The sequence below is a fragment of the Schistocerca serialis genome, chromosome 6, assembly GCF_023864345.2.
Source record: "Schistocerca serialis cubense isolate TAMUIC-IGC-003099 chromosome 6, iqSchSeri2.2, whole genome shotgun sequence".
In the NCBI taxonomy this organism is placed as follows: domain Eukaryota; kingdom Metazoa; phylum Arthropoda; class Insecta; order Orthoptera; family Acrididae; genus Schistocerca; species Schistocerca serialis.
This window is the reverse complement of record NC_064643.1, coordinates 655268167-655284930: the sequence shown is the minus strand read 5'-3', so window position 1 is coordinate 655284930 and position 16764 is coordinate 655268167. Positions and strand designations below refer to the sequence as shown.

Below are 16764 nucleotides of genomic sequence, written 5' to 3'. Positions count from 1 at the left end.
TACAGAATATAGCTCGCAATAATAGCGATAAATCTCGTTCATGATATCCTGCTGGGTTCTGAGAATCGTGCCGTGTTTTGTTCGAATTTCTTCAATAAAAGTCCTTCTCCCGTTTTTCGTATGCTTCACTAAATGATATAGGGAAGTAGTTTCATCTGCTGACACCGACTTTGCCTTCGATTTTATTTTCAACCCTTCCATTTGACTTCTCTTGATATTAAGTAACTTGGCTTTGACTTTTTTTATGTCTGCTATCCGAAGTGAGGAACCTGCTGAGACTTGATCATATAGATCTCTCAAAACGGAATAGTAATACTCTATAGTGCATTTCATTTCCCTTGCGCTCTGGGCACTGTATTGAATAAGAACTTTCCTCAACTTTGGCTTTGCCATTTTAACCCACCAGTCAATAGCAGTGGCATATCTACTACGGGCTCGCAGGCATATTGCCCATGTTTCTTTAATCAGATCTTCTAAATCACGATTAACTAACAAGGAAGTGTTCAAATTCCACTGATTCTTGAACCGGCGAACCGGCTGTCTTGTTAGATTTATGCAAGCTAAGACACTTGAATGGTCTGAAAAGTACGTAGGAATGGTTTCTACTTTTGTCACGGAAGTTACAAGATTTTTAGAAACATATAGTCTATCAATCCTGCTACGTGATGTTGCCGTGACATAAGTGAACTCAACAATGGAGGGGTATTTGATTTCCCACATATCCTTTAATTCTAAACCAGTAACTAATTGTTTTAGTTCACTTGAGAAATTAAAATTAGGTAACTGATCTTTTCGATTTAAAACACAATTAAAATCACCTCCAAGTAATAACTGTCTTGGTGATTTCCTTAACAAGTATATCAAGTCATCTTTGAAGAAACGTGCCCTGTCAGCTCGATGAGAACTTCCTGAAGGGGCGTACAAGTTGATGATAGTCACATCATAGATATTTAGTCCTATTCCCCTTCCGGATTCCAGTCGTTCCACCTCGCTTACTGTAATCCCTTCCCTTACCAAAATAGCTGTTCCAACACTTGTTTCGGGAGACACATTTATGTAACTGACAAAACCGGGAATTACCAAATCCGAAATTAGAACTTCTTGTAACAGGGCAATATCAGTCGCGGATTCGTACAAAAATTCCTTAAGGGCCGATAATTTCAAACAGGTCGTGATTTTATTTATGTTTATAGTGGTGACAGAATAAGATTGCGTCATTGTGCTGTCACTATGTAGTTGTTTTGTTGAACTAATTTAGTTTACTGTGGTTCAGGGTTCAGTTAAGCTGTAACAGTTTTCTCGGAAGGCTGCGCATGGAATAACACTTCAATCAGTTTATTAGTTACTGTCCCGTTTTTTTCTACTTCTGATGTTTTCTCTTGTACCGCAAGCAGACTGATGTCCTGGTAAACTTTCTGATTTTTCCTCCAGTGATTCGTGTACGACCGTTTCGGACTGAACATTCTTTGGGCTTGGGTCGTCCCTACTGGATTTTCCTTTCCCTTGGTTACGAGCTACATTCTCATTTGGTTGCGTCGGTATTTTACTTCGCGGCTTATCTGGAGCAGCAGCAGACGCTTTAGCAATTTCGGTTGCCGGCGCCTGCCCTGAGGTGTTGACCGTGATTTCAGTTTGGCCACCACTTCCTCGTTCTTTATTAATTTCACTCACTTTCTGATCGAGGGAAACAAATGGAGACTGCAGTTTTGCATCCTCTCCCTGAATTTGGTTATTAACAGATAGATTCTGATCATTGCAATCGGTTACTGCACCTGTTGTTTCTTGCAAATTAATGCTGCTTACACCCCTTTCATTTTCTGGTACCGTATGTGTATTATCTTTCTGTTCATTAGTTTCCATTCGCATTTTGCCTTCAGGTTCCTCTGCCTTCTCATCGCACTGTTTTTGCTTGCGAAGTGAGGGAGTGGGACAAGACAGCTCGTCCTCTGAACAACTATCAGTTATCTCCAGAGGTCGTTTTTTCGGTTGCATTTCAGTTTCACGAACAGTGGCAACGGGGTTTCCTTTTGTTGTTAACGGGGGAAATTGACTGTTATCGTGAAGGGAGACATCAGCTTGTCCCGCTGCGTTAACATCCTCAACCAGTTGTTCCGGGCTATTCTTTGGTAACAGATCATTTAAGGTAAGCTTCTGACGCTGTATCAAATTACTTTTGAGCACAACAGTTCGCCGCGGACATTCCTGTCTGAAGTGGCCGGTTTCGTTACATATATGACATGTAGCTTCCTGACCTGTATAAACAATTTGTGCCTTATACCCACAAACAGTTATGTGAGACGGAATATTCGTCTTAACGTCCATCTCTACACAGCGGACCCCGTTAAAACACTGCAGTTTAAAGCGAGGCGACCATCTTTCATTTGCAATTGATTTAACGTCTCCGTAGTTTAAAAGAGCTTCCTTAATCTTATCATTTTCAATTTCAATGGGGAGATTCAAGACACGAACGGTTTTGTAATGAATGTCCGCTCTATAGATGGAAACCTTACTTTTATAACCATTTCTATGCACAAAATCTACTTCGTAGCCCCACTTTCGTAACACTTTATCAACAGTCGAAGCACTGATTAACTTGACAAAAACACAGTATTTTTCCTGATCCAGTTGCCAGGTATGAACGGTTTCAGAATTTAGACCAATTACCTGTGTAATCCAGTCATCTATTTCCAGGGATGTCGGCTGAACAGGACGGGATTCTTTGTCAAAAGCAAATACCAGAGTATTCTTCCTGAGGTTTGTAGCCATGGTTAATCCAGCGAAGCAATTTCGGTTAAACAACCGAAATTCCAAGTAGCAGCAGCAAGACCAGAAAGAGCGATCAGATCACAAGGAACAGGAACGAACACGGAGATTAACGGACGGACGGCACTCGGCGAAGCACAAGTACAGAGATGTAAACACTGAAGTGCAGCGCAACAGTTAACAGCGGCCACTCGCGAGCGCGGCTGAAACGGAACTGCAAAAGAAATGAATGCCTTCTGTGAGGTTCGAACTCACGACCCCTGGTTTACGAGACCAGTGCTCTACCACTGAGCTAAGAAGGCGGCAGCTTAGCGTTTGTGAGCTATCCCCAAATTGTTACTTCATCATACTGAATCTTGCAGCCCTCGACCAGATATCGGATTTGGCACACAGCTGCTGCTGGGGTTGTCCAAATTGCCGTTTTCCAAATCTCTTGAATGTTTCGCCCTTACGATCGACGACGAGCGTCGGCCCACCAAAAGTTTGCGGTCTGCTCAATCCTGACCTAGTGCACAGCTTGTGGGATAGCGTGGCTCGACTGCGAAATGCGCCTTTCGGCTCCTCTCTCTGGCTACAGTGCGCTGTTGTCCACAGTGGCACTGGCGTTGCCCATGGGGCTTCATGTAAGGCGACTGCACGTCGCTCGGCCAACAGCGGCCTACTGCAGACCGACACTTAAGACACACCAAATACAAATCGACATCGAGAGACAGGCCCTGTCATGTGGCACTCGCGACGTATACGCTGAAATTGAATGTAAAGAATACGTCTTTTGTGGTGGGCGTCACTCTACTGCAGTGTCACACATGACGAATAAAAAGGAAAACAGCAGAACGTCTGTGTAGGGCCATGTTTTTACCTACAGTGTCACTTGGCTGAATGTGTATAAGGCTCTGTGGCATCAATCAAACACAGCCAAATTGTCACACTAGCTGTGCATCTCTAACAAAGTCGACGTATGTCCTCACCTCGGTGCCGGTTAAAACGATTTCGCCCCCGGGTGGGCTCGAACCACCAACCTTTCGGTTAACAGCCGAACGCGCTAGCCGATTGCGCCACGGAGGCCTTGACTTTGGCTCCCTTGCGCTCTGTATATCAACGCGAGTGGTAGCATTTGCTTACGCCTCTTCACATGGATAACGTGCATGCACACTGTAGCGAGGCTCGTAAACGAATGACATCGCCAAGCATGACATTATACTACAAAATGCATACAAACCAATGTTCTGCCTATGAATTCTGAAAACCTCTGAGGCCAGTAGAATACTTGTCATAGGTTGTAGAACATTTCTTTCATTCAGTGTACTGCCATGTGTTAGATGTTGCTCGAGATAGCTCCGCTCCTTGCAGGAAGGTTTAAAAAATGAATGCCTTCTGTGAGGTTCGAACTCACGACCCCTGGTTTACGAGACCAGTGCTCTACCACTTTTTTTTTATATATATATAAAACCTTTATTAAAAAAAAACAATGTTACACATTGCAAATACATACTAAGTTATACATACATGAAGTTATTTGAACAAAGCGGTTTGATCATTTCAATTGCGCTGACATTAAGGAAAGACAACAGAATATTGTGTTACTGACTAAATCACCAGAAAGAATTAAATTAAGCATAAATACTTGAGAATGGCGGAAAGGAGATATATAATAAAGTTGACTAGCCTTCCAACTACACTTACTGGACATTAATTGAATCTAAGTATTTGAAGTGATCAGATTTATATAATCAGTCTTTCACTGCAAAAATGAACAGGGCAATGTGCCAGCCACTGAATATTACATTTATCGGATAGAATCTTATGGTTTTAACCAATCGATAAGGAGATTTCTATAAAAACTGTCTATTTCCAAATTTCTAGTATAATCCAATAATGCACCTTTCATGATTTGTGTTTGGCACTATCAGACACACAATCTCAATGTCACATAAGTTCTGTACATTAGCTTATAAATTTCAAAAAACTACTCTCTGAAGTACAGAAAGCACACATCATAAATATACTGTAAAATCTTAAATAGTATCCTTAAGGTAACTACAATACATCACTGTCAACACAGTCTTCTTTTTTATATTAACCAATGCCCATTCTTTCAAATACAATTTTTAGCATATTACCGAACTTTTTCTTGTGATTCGAATAGCTTCTAATTTTGTGGAACTCACACAGCATGTGTACCTTGAACTCTATGATGCTATCGGATCCTAATTTGTTAAGGACGTAGTTAACAAAATTTCCCAGCAACCAGTACACAGCGTTATTTTTTGCTTCTGGGAAATAGCGTGCTTCAGGCCTGTTTATCAATGACAGCGATATATACTCAGGGGATGTTCTTGTAATCAGAGCTATTTGCTCCCGGATCCACTTCCAACTATTCATGTGACCACTGCAAGTATATCGATGAACTACTGTGTCAACTAGATGGCATTGTTGACATAAATTTGTTTCACAGAGTCCGATTGCGTGCAGTCTTTCATTGGTGCTAACTATGTTGTTAACTGTCTTGTACCATGACGTTTTTATATTAGACGTGAGCACATTAGAACTAATGTTGTTCCAAATCTCAGTCCACTCAATGTTTGGAAACTGTCGTTCTATTTTGTTTCTTCCTTCGCTTTTCTTTCGTTCCCGCATTATGGCTCTCGATGTTAAGTGTCGGGACTGCCTGAGTTCGACACTGACATAACTAAACTCAACATAGAAAATCCTCACGTGCTGTAAGCGACTGTTGATATTCTGCACGTCAATCGGGGGAAGCAGGCTTGGAGGTTTAATGATCTCGAAAAGTTGGCTGGTTATGCTTTCTCGCGAGTCTCTTATTAAATTAAATTGCCTTTTGATAAAAAGAGCAGAGGCTTTATCCATTATATCAGTTAATCCTAGTCCACCATTTTTAGGATCTAAAGTGGCTACTTTAGCAGGTACTCTGAACACTTCACCTCTCCACAAAAATTTTGTGATTTTGGACATTATTCTCCTCGCTATCATTCTCGGTATTGGAAACAGCTGGGCAGTATAATAAGCCTTAGCAAGGATGCATGAGTTGATATACTGTGTTCTTTGAACTTGGTTCATATATCGAGTTAAGTTCTCTACAATGGCTCCTTGCACTTTATCTGCTGCAACTTTCCAATTTAAAGCCGTCATTTTCATAGGGCATGCTGTCAGGGTGATCCCAAGTGTTTTATGTTGTCGGACTAACTTTGCCCACTCGACGTTGATATTATCAAAACCTCTGAGATTTAACATCTTACTTTTTTTTCCGTTTGCATTGGCTCCAGATGCTCTACAGTACGAATCAATCACTGTTGCTAGCGTGGTTACCTCGTCATTATTCCTTATAATTACCCCTATATCGTCAGCATAGGCTCTTATAACTGTTTTGTTTCCTGATAATGTTAAGCCTTTTAATGTAGCATGGACATGTCGGAGGAAAGGTTCCAGCGAAATTGCGAAGAGCGACATGGACAGAGGACTTCCTTGAGGAACACCTCGTTGTATTTGCATCGGCCTGGATTGTTGACAATTCACCGCTATTTTAGCATTTATTCCAGTTGCTATGTTCTTAATCAACTGTATAACCCTATCGTTGAAACCTATTTTCTTCAATGTCTGTAGAAGATATTCATGGTTTACTACATCGAACGCCTTATAAAAATCTAAAAACAATAAAGCACACTTTATGTTTGTTACAGAAGTTATTGCAATGATATCCCTGAATTCCGCTAGATTTTGAAAAATGGTTCTGCCTTGCGCACAGTTCTGATGTTGACTAATAATTTTATCTGTAAGGCATGAAATTCTCTTGTTTATTATTCTAGCTATTAATTTATAATCAGAATTCAGCAATGAAATTGGACGAAAGTTATTTAAATCTTTGTTTCCATTATTTTTTGGCACCAGAACAATTTTACTCTCCTTAAACTCAGCCGGAATCATTTTACCCTGAATAACCTCATTTACAATGTCCGTGATTTTCGCACCTACTATTGGCCAGTAACGGACGTAAAATTCTGCTGGCAGACCATCCGGTCCTGGGGATTTTTTTGGTGGCGAGGCGCACAGAGTCTCATACACGTCTTCTTCACTGACAACCTCGAGAAAATTTTCGTTGTCATCTTCTGTCAGCTGTGGGGCTAGGATGTCAAGGAATTCTTCCAAGGAAGCATCACTACTTTGATGTACAGAATATAGCTCGCAATAATAGCGATAAATCTCGTTCATGATATCCTGCTGGGTTCTGAGAATCGTGCCGTGTTTTGTTCGAATTTCTTCAATAAAAGTCCTTCTCCCGTTTTTCGTATGCTTCACTAAATGATATAGGGAAGTAGTTTCATCTGCTGACACCGACTTTGCCTTCGATTTTATTTTCAACCCTTCCATTTGACTTCTCTTGATATTAAGTAACTTGGCTTTGACTTTTTTTATGTCTGCTATCCGAAGTGAGGAACCTGCTGAGACTTGATCATATAGATCTCTCAAAACGGAATAGTAATACTCTATAGTGCATTTCATTTCCCTTGCGCTCTGGGCACTGTATTGAATAAGAACTTTCCTCAACTTTGGCTTTGCCATTTTAACCCACCAGTCAATAGCAGTGGCATATCTACTACGGGCTCGCAGGCATATTGCCCATGTTTCTTTAATCAGATCTTCTAAATCACGATTAACTAACAAGGAAGTGTTCAAATTCCACTGATTCTTGAACCGGCGAACCGGCTGTCTTGTTAGATTTATGCAAGCTAAGACACTTGAATGGTCTGAAAAGTACGTAGGAATGGTTTCTACTTTTGTCACGGAAGTTACAAGATTTTTAGAAACATATAGTCTATCAATCCTGCTACGTGATGTTGCCGTGACATAAGTGAACTCAACAATGGAGGGGTATTTGATTTCCCACATATCCTTTAATTCTAAACCAGTAACTAATTGTTTTAGTTCACTTGAGAAATTAAAATTAGGTAACTGATCTTTTCGATTTAAAACACAATTAAAATCACCTCCAAGTAATAACTGTCTTGGTGATTTCCTTAACAAGTATATCAAGTCATCTTTGAAGAAACGTGCCCTGTCAGCTCGATGAGAACTTCCTGAAGGGGCGTACAAGTTGATGATAGTCACATCATAGATATTTAGTCCTATTCCCCTTCCGGATTCCAGTCGTTCCACCTCGCTTACTGTAATCCCTTCCCTTACCAAAATAGCTGTTCCAACACTTGTTTCGGGAGACACATTTATGTAACTGACAAAACCGGGAATTACCAAATCCGAAATTAGAACTTCTTGTAACAGGGCAATATCAGTCGCGGATTCGTACAAAAATTCCTTAAGGGCCGATAATTTCAAACAGGTCGTGATTTTATTTATGTTTATAGTGGTGACAGAATAAGATTGCGTCATTGTGCTGTCACTATGTAGTTGTTTTGTTGAACTAATTTAGTTTACTGTGGTTCAGGGTTCAGTTAAGCTGTAACAGTTTTCTCGGAAGGCTGCGCATGGAATAACACTTCAATCAGTTTATTAGTTACTGTCCCGTTTTTTTCTACTTCTGATGTTTTCTCTTGTACCGCAAGCAGACTGATGTCCTGGTAAACTTTCTGATTTTTCCTCCAGTGATTCGTGTACGACCGTTTCGGACTGAACATTCTTTGGGCTTGGGTCGTCCCTACTGGATTTTCCTTTCCCTTGGTTACGAGCTACATTCTCATTTGGTTGCGTCGGTATTTTACTTCGCGGCTTATCTGGAGCAGCAGCAGACGCTTTAGCAATTTCGGTTGCCGGCGCCTGCCCTGAGGTGTTGACCGTGATTTCAGTTTGGCCACCACTTCCTCGTTCTTTATTAATTTCACTCACTTTCTGATCGAGGGAAACAAATGGAGACTGCAGTTTTGCATCCTCTCCCTGAATTTGGTTATTAACAGATAGATTCTGATCATTGCAATCGGTTACTGCACCTGTTGTTTCTTGCAAATTAATGCTGCTTACACCCCTTTCATTTTCTGGTATCGTATGTGTATTATCTTTCTGTTCATTAGTTTCCATTCGCATTTTGCCTTCAGGTTCCTCTGCCTTCTCATCGCACTGTTTTTGCTTGCGAAGTGAGGGAGTGGGACAAGACAGCTCGTCCTCTGAACAACTATCAGTTATCTCCAGAGGTCGTTTTTTCGGTTGCATTTCAGTTTCACGAACAGTGGCAACGGGGTTTCCTTTTGTTGTTAACGGGGGAAATTGACTGTTATCGTGAAGGGAGACATCAGCTTGTCCCGCTGCGTTAACATCCTCAACCAGTTGTTCCGGGCTATTCTTTGGTAACAGATCATTTAAGGTAAGCTTCTGACGCTGTATCAAATTACTTTTGAGCACAACAGTTCGCCGCGGACATTCCTGTCTGAAGTGGCCGGTTTCGTTACATATATGACATGTAGCTTCCTGACCTGTATAAACAATTTGTGCCTTATACCCACAAACAGTTATGTGAGACGGAATATTCGTCTTAACGTCCATCTCTACACAGCGGACCCCGTTAAAACACTGCAGTTTAAAGCGAGGCGACCATCTTTCATTTGCAATTGATTTAACGTCTCCGTAGTTTAAAAGAGCTTCCTTAATCTTATCATTTTCAATTTCAATGGGGAGATTCAAGACACGAACGGTTTTGTAATGAATGTCCGCTCTATAGATGGAAACCTTACTTTTATAACCATTTCTATGCACAAAATCTACTTCGTAGCCCCACTTTCGTAACACTTTATCAACAGTCGAAGCACTGATTAACTTGACAAAAACACAGTATTTTTCCTGATCCAGTTGCCAGGTATGAACGGTTTCAGAATTTAGACCAATTACCTGTGTAATCCAGTCATCTATTTCCAGGGATGTCGGCTGAACAGGACGGGATTCTTTGTCAAAAGCAAATACCAGAGTATTCTTCCTGAGGTTTGTAGCCATGGTTAATCCAGCGAAGCAATTTCGGTTAAACAACCGAAATTCCAAGTAGCAGCAGCAAGACCAGAAAGAGCGATCAGATCACAAGGAACAGGAACGAACACGGAGATTAACGGACGGACGGCACTCGGCGAAGCACAAGTACAGAGATGTAAACACTGAAGTGCAGCGCAACAGTTAACAGCGGCCACTCGCGAGCGCGGCAGAAACGGAACTGCAAAAGAAATGAATGCCTTCTGTGAGGTTCGAACTCACGACCCCTGGTTTACGAGACCAGTGCTCTACCACTGAGCTAAGAAGGCGGCAGCTTAGCGTTTGTGAGCTATCCCCAAATTGTTACTTCATCATACTGAATCTTGCAGCCCTCGACCAGATATCGGATTTGGCACACAGCTGCTGCTGGGGTTGTCCAAATTGCTGTTTTCCAAATCTCTTGAATGTTTCGCCCTTACGATCGACGATGGGCGACGGGCCAGCAAAAGTTTGCGGTCTGCGCAATCCTGACCTAGTCCACAGCTTGTGGGATGGCGTGGCTCGACTGCGAAATGCGCCTTTCGGCTCCTCTCTCTGGCTACAGTATGCTATTGTCCACAGTGGCGCTGGCGTTGCCCATGGGGCTTCATATAAGGCGACTGCACGTCGCTCGGCCAACAGCGGCCTACTGCAGACCGACACTTAAGAGACACCAAATACAAATCGACATCGAGAGACAGGCCCTGTCATATGGCACTCGCGACGTATACGCTGAAATTGAATGTAAAGAATACGTCTTTTGTGGTGGGCGTCACTCTACTGCAGTGTCACACATGACGAATAAAAAGGAAAACAGTAGAACGTCTGTGTAGGGCCATGTTTTTACCTACAGTGTCACTTGGCTGAATGTGTATAAGGCTCTGTGGCATCACTCAAACACAGCCAAATTGTCACACTAGCTGTGCATCTCTAACAAAGTTGACGTATGTCCTCACCTCGGTGCCGGTTAAAACGATTTCGCCCCCGGTGGGCTCGAACCACCAACCTTTCGGTTAACAGCCGAACGCGCTAGCCGATTGCGCCACGGAGGCCTTGACTTTGGATCCCTTGTGCTTTGTATATCAACGCGAGTGGTAGCATTTGCTTACGCCTCTTCACATGGATAACGTGCATGCACACTGTAGCGAGGCTCGTAAACGAATGACATCGCCAAGCATGACATTATACTACAAAATGCATACAAACCAATGTTCTGCCTATGAATTCTGAAAACCTCTGAGGCCAGTAGAATACTTGTCGTAGGTTGTAGAACATCCCTTTCATTCCGTGTACTGCCATGTGTTAGATGTTGCTCGATATAGCTCCGCTCCTTGCAGGAAGGTTTAAAAAAATGAATGCCTTCTGTGAGGTTCGAACTCACGACCCCTGGTTTACGAGACCAGTGCTCTACCACTGAGGTAAGAAGGCGGCAGCTTAGCGTTTGTGAGCTATCCCCAAATTGTTACTTCATCATACTGAATCTTGCAGCCCTCGACCAGATATCGGATTTGGCACACAGCTGCTGCTGGGGTTGTCCAAATTGCCGTTTTCCAAATCTCTTGAATGTTTCGCCCTTACGATCGACGATGGGCGTCGGGCCAGCAAAAGTTTGCGGTCTGCGCAATCCTGACCTAGTGCACAGCTTGTGGGATAGCGTGGCTCGACTGCGAAATGCGCCTTTCGGCTCCCCTCTCTGGCTACAGTATGCTGTTGTCCACAGTGGCGCTGGCGTTGCCCATGGGGCTTCATATAAGGCGACTGCACGTCACTCGTACAACAGCGGCCTACTGCAGACCGACACTTAAGAGACACCAAATACAAATCGACATCGAGAGACAGGCCCTGTCATATGGCACTCGCGACGTATACGCTGAAATTGAATGTAAAGAATACGTCTTTTGTGGTGGGCGTCACTCTACTGCAGTGTCACAGATGACGAATAAAAAGGAAAACAGCAGAACGTCTGTGTAGGGCCATGTTTTTACCTACAGTGTCACTTGGCTGAATGTGTATAAGGCTCTGTGGCATCACTCAAACACAGCCAAATTGTCACACTAGCTGTGCATCTCTAACAAAGTTGACGTATGTCCTCACCTCGGTGCCGGTTAAAACGATTTCGCCCCCGGGTGGGCTCGAACCACCAACCTTTCGGTTAACAGCCGAACGCGCTAGCCGATTGCGCCACGGAGGCCTTGACTTTGGCTCCCTTGTGCTCTGTATATCAACGCGAGTGGTAGCATTTGCTTACGCCTCTTCACATGGATAACGTGCATGCACACTGTAGCGAGGCTCGTAAACGAATGACATCGCCAAGCATGACATTATACTACAAAATGCATACAAACCAATGTTCTGCCTATGAATTCAGAAAACCTCTGAGGCCAGTAGAATACTTGTCATAGGTTGTAGAACATTTCTTTCATTCAGTGTACTGCCATGTGTTAGATGTTGCTCGAGATAGCTCCGCTCCTTGCAGGAAGGTTTAAAAAATGAATGCCTTCTGTGAGGTTCGAACTCACGACCCCTGGTTTACGAGATCAGTGCTCTACCACTGAGCTAAGAAGGCGGCAGCTTAGCGTTTGTGAGCTATCCCCAAATTGTTACTTCATCATACTGAATCTTGCAGCCCTCGACCAGATATCGGATTTGGCACACAGCTGCTGCTGGGGTTGTCCAAATTGCCGTTTTCCAAATCTCTTGAATGTTTCGCCCTTACGATCGACGATGGGCGTCGGGCCAGCAAAAGTTTGCGGTCTGCGCAATCCTGACCTAGTGCACAGCTTGTGGGATAGCGTGGCTCGACTGCGAAATGCGCCTTTCGGCTCCTCTCTCTGGCTACAGTATGCTGTTGTCCACAGTGGCGCTGGCGTTGCCCATGGGGCTTCATATAAGGCGACTGCACGTCACTCGTACAACAGCGGCCTACTGCAGACCGACACTTAAGAGACACCAAATACAAATCGACATCGAGAGACAGGCCCTGTCATATGGCACTCGCGACGTATACGCTGAAATTGAATGTAAAGAATACGTCTTTTGTGGTGGGCGTCACTCTACTGCAGTGTCACAGATGACGAATAAAAAGGAAAACAGCAGAACGTCTGTGTAGGGCCATGTTTTTACCTACAGTGTCACTTGGCTGAATGTGTATAAGGCTCTGTGGCATCACTCAAACACAGCCAAATTGTCACACTAGCTGTGCATCTCTAACAAAGTTGACGTATGTCCTCACCTCGGTGCCGGTTAAAACGATTTCGCCCCCGGGTGGGCTCGAACCACCAACCTTTCGGTTAACAGCCGAACGCGCTAGCCGATTGCGCCACGGAGGCCTTGACTTTGGCTCCCTTGTGCTCTGTATATCAACGCGAGTGGTAGCATTTGCTTACGCCTCTTCACATGGATAACGTGCATGCACACTGTAGCGAGGCTCGTAAACGAATGACATCGCCAAGCATGACATTATACTACAAAATGCATACAAACCAATGTTCTGCCTATGAATTCAGAAAACCTCTGAGGCCAGTAGAATACTTGTCATAGGTTGTAGAACATTTCTTTCATTCAGTGTACTGCCATGTGTTAGATGTTGCTCGAGATAGCTCCGCTCCTTGCAGGAAGGTTTAAAAAATGAATGCCTTCTGTGAGGTTCGAACTCACGACCCCTGGTTTACGAGATCAGTGCTCTACCACTGAGCTAAGAAGGCGGCAGCTTAGCGTTTGTGAGCTATCCCCAAATTGTTACTTCATCATACTGAATCTTGCAGCCCTCGACCAGATATCGGATTTGGCACACAGCTGCTGCTGGGGTTGTCCAAATTGCCGTTTTCCAAATCTCTTGAATGTTTCGCCCTTACGATCGACGACGGGCGTCGGGCCAGCAAAAGTTTGCGGTCTGCGCAATCCTGACCTAGTGCACAGCTTGTGGGATAGCGTGGCTCGACTGCGAAATGCGCCTTTCGGCTCCTCTCTCTGGCTACAGTATGCTGTTGTCCACAGTGGCGCTGGCGTTGCCCATGGGGCTTCATGTAAGGCGACTGCACGTCGCTCGGCCAACAGCGGCCTACTGCAGACCGACACTTAAGAGACACCAAATACAAATCGACATCGAGAGACAGGCCCTGTCATATGGCACTCGCGACGTATACGCCGAAATTGAATGTAAAGAATACGTCTTTTGTGGTGGGCGTCACTCTACTGCAGTGTCACAGATGACGAATAAAAAGGAAAACAGCAGAACGTCTGTGTAGGGCCATGTTTTTACCTACAGTGTCACTTGGCTGAATGTGTATAAGGCTCTGTGGCATCACTCAAACACAGCCAAATTGTCACACTAGCTGTGCATCTCTAACAAAGTTGACGTATGTACTCACCTCGGTGCCGGTTAAAACGATTTCGCCCCCGGGTGGGCTCGAACCACCAACCTTTCGGTTAACAGCCGAACGCGCTAGCCGATTGCGCCACGGAGGCCTTGACTTTGGATTCCTTGTGCTTTGTATATCAACGCGAGTGGTAGCATTTGCTTACGCCTCTTCACATGGATAACGTGCATGCACACTGTAGCGAGGCTCGTAAACGAATGACATCGCCAAGCATGACATTATACTACAAAATGCATACAAACCAATGTTCTGCCTATGAATTCTGAAAACCTCTGAGGCCAGTAGAATACTTGTCATAGGTTGTAGAACATCCCTTTCATTCCGTGTACTGCCATGTGTTAGATGTTGCTCGATATAGCTCCGCTCCTTACAGGAAGGTTTAAAAAAATGAATGCCTTCTGTGAGGTTCGAACTCACGACCCCTGGTTTACGAGATCAGTGCTCTACCACTGAGCTAAGAAGGCGGCAGCTTAGCGTTTGTGAGCTATCCCCAAATTGTTACTTCATCATACTGAATCTTGCAGCCCTCGACCAGATATCGGATTTGGCACACAGCTGCTGCTGGGGTTGTCCAAATTGCCGTTTTCCAAATCTCTTGAATGTTTCGCCCTTACGATCGACGATGGGCGTCGGGCCAGCAAAAGTTTGCGGTCTGCGCAATCCTGACCTAGTGCACAGCTTGTGGGATAGCGTGGCTCGACTGCGAAATGCGCCTTTCGGCTCCTCTCTCTGGCTACAGTATGCTGTTGTCCACAGTGGCGCTGGCGTTGCCCATGGGGCTTCATATAAGGCGACTGCACGTCACTCGTACAACAGCGGCCTACTGCAGACCGACACTTAAGAGACACCAAATACAAATCGACATCGAGAGACAGGCCCTGTCATATGGCACTCGCGACGTATACGCTGAAATTGAATGTAAAGAATACGTCTTTTGTGGTGGGCGTCACTCTACTGCAGTGTCACAGATGACGAATAAAAAGGAAAACAGCAGAACGTCTGTGTAGGGCCATGTTTTTACCTACAGTGTCACTTGGCTGAATGTGTATAAGGCTCTGTGGCATCACTCAAACACAGCCAAATTGTCACACTAGCTGTGCATCTCTAACAAAGTTGACGTATGTCCTCACCTCGGTGCCGGTTAAAACGATTTCGCCCCCGGGTGGGCTCGAACCACCAACCTTTCGGTTAACAGCCGAACGCGCTAGCCGATTGCGCCACGGAGGCCTTGACTTTGGCTCCCTTGTGCTCTGTATATCAACGCGAGTGGTAGCATTTGCTTACGCCTCTTCACATGGATAACGTGCATGCACACTGTAGCGAGGCTCGTAAACGAATGACATCGCCAAGCATGACATTATACTACAAAATGCATACAAACCAATGTTCTGCCTATGAATTCAGAAAACCTCTGAGGCCAGTAGAATACTTGTCATAGGTTGTAGAACATTTCTTTCATTCAGTGTACTGCCATGTGTTAGATGTTGCTCGAGATAGCTCCGCTCCTTGCAGGAAGGTTTAAAAAATGAATGCCTTCTGTGAGGTTCGAACTCACGACCCCTGGTTTACGAGATCAGTGCTCTACCACTGAGCTAAGAAGGCGGCAGCTTAGCGTTTGTGAGCTATCCCCAAATTGTTACTTCATCATACTGAATCTTGCAGCCCTCGACCAGATATCGGATTTGGCACACAGCTGCTGCTGGGGTTGTCCAAATTGCCGTTTTCCAAATCTCTTGAATGTTTCGCCCTTACGATCGACGACGGGCGTCGGGCCAGCAAAAGTTTGCGGTCTGCGCAATCCTGACCTAGTGCACAGCTTGTGGGATAGCGTGGCTCGACTGCGAAATGCGCCTTTCGGCTCCTCTCTCTGGCTACAGTATGCTGTTGTCCACAGTGGCGCTGGCGTTGCCCATGGGGCTTCATGTAAGGCGACTGCACGTCGCTCGGCCAACAGCGGCCTACTGCAGACCGACACTTAAGAGACACCAAATACAAATCGACATCGAGAGACAGGCCCTGTCATATGGCACTCGCGACGTATACGCCGAAATTGAATGTAAAGAATACGTCTTTTGTGGTGGGCGTCACTCTACTGCAGTGTCACAGATGACGAATAAAAAGGAAAACAGCAGAACGTCTGTGTAGGGCCATGTTTTTACCTACAGTGTCACTTGGCTGAATGTGTATAAGGCTCTGTGGCATCACTCAAACACAGCCAAATTGTCACACTAGCTGTGCATCTCTAACAAAGTTGACGTATGTCCTCACCTCGGTGCCGGTTAAAACGATTTCGCCCCCGGGTGGGCTCGAACCACCAACCTTTCGGTTAACAGCCGAACGCGCTAGCCGATTGCGCCACGGAGGCCTTGACTTTGGCTCCCTTGTGCTCTGTATATCAACGCGAGTGGTAGCATTTGCTTACGCCTCTTCACATGGATAACGTGCATGCACACTGTAGCGAGGCTCGTAAACGAATGACATCGCCAAGCATGACATTATACTACAAAATGCATACAAACCAATGTTCTGCCTATGAATTCAGAAAACCTCTGAGGCCAGTAGAATACTTGTCATAGGTTGTAGAACATTTCTTTCATTCAGTGTACTGCCATGTGTTAGATGTTGCTCGAGATAGCTCCGCTCCTTGCAGGAAGGTTTAAAA

The 16764-nt window shown here is 44.5% G+C and overlaps 14 non-coding genes across 14 annotated transcripts; all 14 read right to left on the bottom strand.

Annotated features, from left to right (window-relative positions):
- Positions 1–2993: 2993 nt before the first annotated feature.
- On the bottom strand, positions 2994–3065 carry Trnat-cgu (transfer RNA threonine (anticodon CGU)). The gene has a single exon. It is a non-coding gene; the product is annotated as a tRNA-Thr (tRNA).
- A 689-nt stretch (positions 3066–3754) lies between these two features.
- On the bottom strand, positions 3755–3828 carry Trnan-guu (transfer RNA asparagine (anticodon GUU)). Its single transcript has one exon. It is a non-coding gene; the product is annotated as a tRNA-Asn (tRNA).
- A 6113-nt stretch (positions 3829–9941) lies between these two features.
- Positions 9942–10013, bottom strand: Trnat-cgu (transfer RNA threonine (anticodon CGU)). The gene has a single exon. It is a non-coding gene; the product is annotated as a tRNA-Thr (tRNA).
- Positions 10014–10702: 689 nt separating this feature from the next.
- Trnan-guu (transfer RNA asparagine (anticodon GUU)) lies at positions 10703–10775 on the bottom strand. Its single transcript has one exon. It is a non-coding gene; the product is annotated as a tRNA-Asn (tRNA).
- Positions 10776–11079: 304 nt separating this feature from the next.
- Trnat-cgu (transfer RNA threonine (anticodon CGU)) lies at positions 11080–11151 on the bottom strand. Its single transcript has one exon. It is a non-coding gene; the product is annotated as a tRNA-Thr (tRNA).
- Positions 11152–11840: 689 nt separating this feature from the next.
- On the bottom strand, positions 11841–11914 carry Trnan-guu (transfer RNA asparagine (anticodon GUU)). Its single transcript has one exon. It is a non-coding gene; the product is annotated as a tRNA-Asn (tRNA).
- Positions 11915–12217: 303 nt separating this feature from the next.
- Positions 12218–12289, bottom strand: Trnat-cgu (transfer RNA threonine (anticodon CGU)). Its single transcript has one exon. It is a non-coding gene; the product is annotated as a tRNA-Thr (tRNA).
- A 689-nt stretch (positions 12290–12978) lies between these two features.
- Trnan-guu (transfer RNA asparagine (anticodon GUU)) lies at positions 12979–13052 on the bottom strand. Its single transcript has one exon. It is a non-coding gene; the product is annotated as a tRNA-Asn (tRNA).
- A 303-nt stretch (positions 13053–13355) lies between these two features.
- Trnat-cgu (transfer RNA threonine (anticodon CGU)) lies at positions 13356–13427 on the bottom strand. Its single transcript has one exon. It is a non-coding gene; the product is annotated as a tRNA-Thr (tRNA).
- A 689-nt stretch (positions 13428–14116) lies between these two features.
- Positions 14117–14190, bottom strand: Trnan-guu (transfer RNA asparagine (anticodon GUU)). The gene has a single exon. It is a non-coding gene; the product is annotated as a tRNA-Asn (tRNA).
- A 304-nt stretch (positions 14191–14494) lies between these two features.
- Positions 14495–14566, bottom strand: Trnat-cgu (transfer RNA threonine (anticodon CGU)). Its single transcript has one exon. It is a non-coding gene; the product is annotated as a tRNA-Thr (tRNA).
- Positions 14567–15255: 689 nt separating this feature from the next.
- Positions 15256–15329, bottom strand: Trnan-guu (transfer RNA asparagine (anticodon GUU)). The gene has a single exon. It is a non-coding gene; the product is annotated as a tRNA-Asn (tRNA).
- A 303-nt stretch (positions 15330–15632) lies between these two features.
- Trnat-cgu (transfer RNA threonine (anticodon CGU)) lies at positions 15633–15704 on the bottom strand. Its single transcript has one exon. It is a non-coding gene; the product is annotated as a tRNA-Thr (tRNA).
- Positions 15705–16393: 689 nt separating this feature from the next.
- Trnan-guu (transfer RNA asparagine (anticodon GUU)) lies at positions 16394–16467 on the bottom strand. Its single transcript has one exon. It is a non-coding gene; the product is annotated as a tRNA-Asn (tRNA).
- Between the last annotated feature and the right edge of the window lie 297 nt (positions 16468–16764).